Consider the following 1,885-nt stretch of genomic DNA (forward strand, 5'->3'; position numbering starts at 1 on the left):
TCAGCACCAGGGATGGGATCCCGGAGGAACAGAAAGAGGAAGGAAGTAGCCGAGGCGCTGGTTCAAGGTCAGCCCGCCCCCGAGGAAGGAAGCCGGCAGCCACGCCCACCTGAGGGGTGGGGGGGTGTTTAGCTCAGGAGTTTTACTTTCTTCCAAGAGCTGATTCATAAACCCCACTATGTCGAGAAGGAGCATTTTAAAAAGGATGAAAAGGAGACTGTCAGCCACACGGGAAGTTTAGTTTAGATTCTCAACAAACAGCCGAGGTCTGGAAGCCAGTGTGAGTTTTGGGGAGGGGACAGGGGACAGGAGGGCCCGGCGTTGAGCTGAGGCCTGATGGCCGCTGTGGCCTCAGGGGCGGGCGAGGGGAGCGATGCCCGGCCCCACAAGACAGGGTGTCTCTGCTGTGACAGCACGAACGGGCTTCCTAACCCTCCAGCGATTTTCGGTTCTTCCGACCCTTCCCAGATCCGACTCCTGTGTCGCAGGCAGCGCCTGGCAATGCCCTCCCAGGAGATGGGACGACAAGGTGATGAGAGAGGTCCTGGGCCACAGAGCACCAGAGAAGCAACCGGGAAGTGGTCAGCTGGGGAATTTCACAGCAGCCCTGGCCGCTGGGCTGGGGAGGTGGGGTGGCGGGTGTCCACGCCCAGAGGGGTTGCCCGTCAGGGCACGTGCCAGAGTTTCTGGCTCGATCTCCAGTAGAGGGGGTGCAGGAGGCAGCCGATCATTGTCTCACTCTCACATCGATGTTTCTCTCTCTCTCTCTCCCTCTCCCTTCCTCTCTCTCTAAAAATCAATAAACAATTGGGGGGGGGAATGTCACAATGAAGAGAAAATGAAAAGCCACCCCCACGTGTCTCCAGCTAACCTCCTGTGAACCAGGGGTCTCCCAGGACCGGAGCGGGGAGGCCTGGCTGAGGACCCGGCTCCCCTCTCATTGAAGTCCCCCCGGGGGCGGCCGAGGGCAGGCCCCAGGCCTCCTGTGTGGACTCAGGAGGAGAGAACAGCCCCTTCCGCTGCCAGTGGCCTCTTCGCAATCGGACGCTGACAGCTGCTCAAATCCCACAAGCCAGCGTGCAGCCTGTCAGCCCGTCCCTCCGACACCACATACGATGCCAACAGCCTTCCGGAAGGTTCCCTGCCTGCCCGGACGCTGCCGCTCACTGCCCTTTCTCATCCAGAGGTGTGACAGCCTCCGGGTGGTCAGCTAAGGTCAGACACCAGCACAAGGAGGGCCGGAGGCCGGAAGCCCAGCAGCGTCCACCAGTTGCCCTGCGTTTGTCTTTCAGGGAATGTGGGCACCAGATCCCGCAGCCGGCGCGGCGGACATTCCGGGGAAACGGCAGACACTGCGGACACGCACCCAGCGCGGGGAGGAGCCGCCCGAGAGCCACCCCTTTAGCTGCGGCCGGTGCTCCCGGCTCACCTGGCCCAGATGTCTCTCAATACATCATCCTCGGCCCAAATTATCCGCTTAAAACTCAGCCTGTCTATTGGGCCAGACCAGTGGTCAGCAAACTCATCAACCAACAGAGCCAAATATCAATAGTACGACGATTGAAATTTCTTTTGAGAGCCACATTTTTTAAACTGAAACTATATAGGTAGGTACATTGTGATTAACTTAATCAGGGGACTCCTACGGCTTAGGAAGAGCCACACTCAAGGGGCCAAAGAGCCGCATGTGGCTCACGAGCCACAGTTTGCCGACCACAGGGCCAGACATTCAGTTAACTCGCCCCTAATGCCTGGCAAGCCCAGGCCAGATGACTTCGCGGGCCTTCTGTGGCCCCCGGGCCAGATGTTCCCCACCTCTGGCTCGGCCCGCCAGGTAGCCGGGAATTTCTCTCCAGACCGGCAATCCCTTCTGTGGTCTCACTGA

General features: G+C 59.6%; 1 protein-coding gene across 1 annotated transcript in view; it reads right to left on the reverse strand.

Annotated features, from left to right (window-relative positions):
- SLC45A1 (solute carrier family 45 member 1) overlaps positions 1–1,885 on the reverse strand; it is a 23,023-nt gene that overhangs the window by 17,799 nt on the left and 3,339 nt on the right. The gene's annotated exons all lie outside the window — the stretch shown is intronic.

Source organism: Myotis davidii, unplaced genomic scaffold, assembly GCF_000327345.1.
Source record: "Myotis davidii unplaced genomic scaffold, ASM32734v1 scaffold299, whole genome shotgun sequence".
In the NCBI taxonomy this organism is placed as follows: Eukaryota; Metazoa; Chordata; class Mammalia; order Chiroptera; family Vespertilionidae; genus Myotis; species Myotis davidii.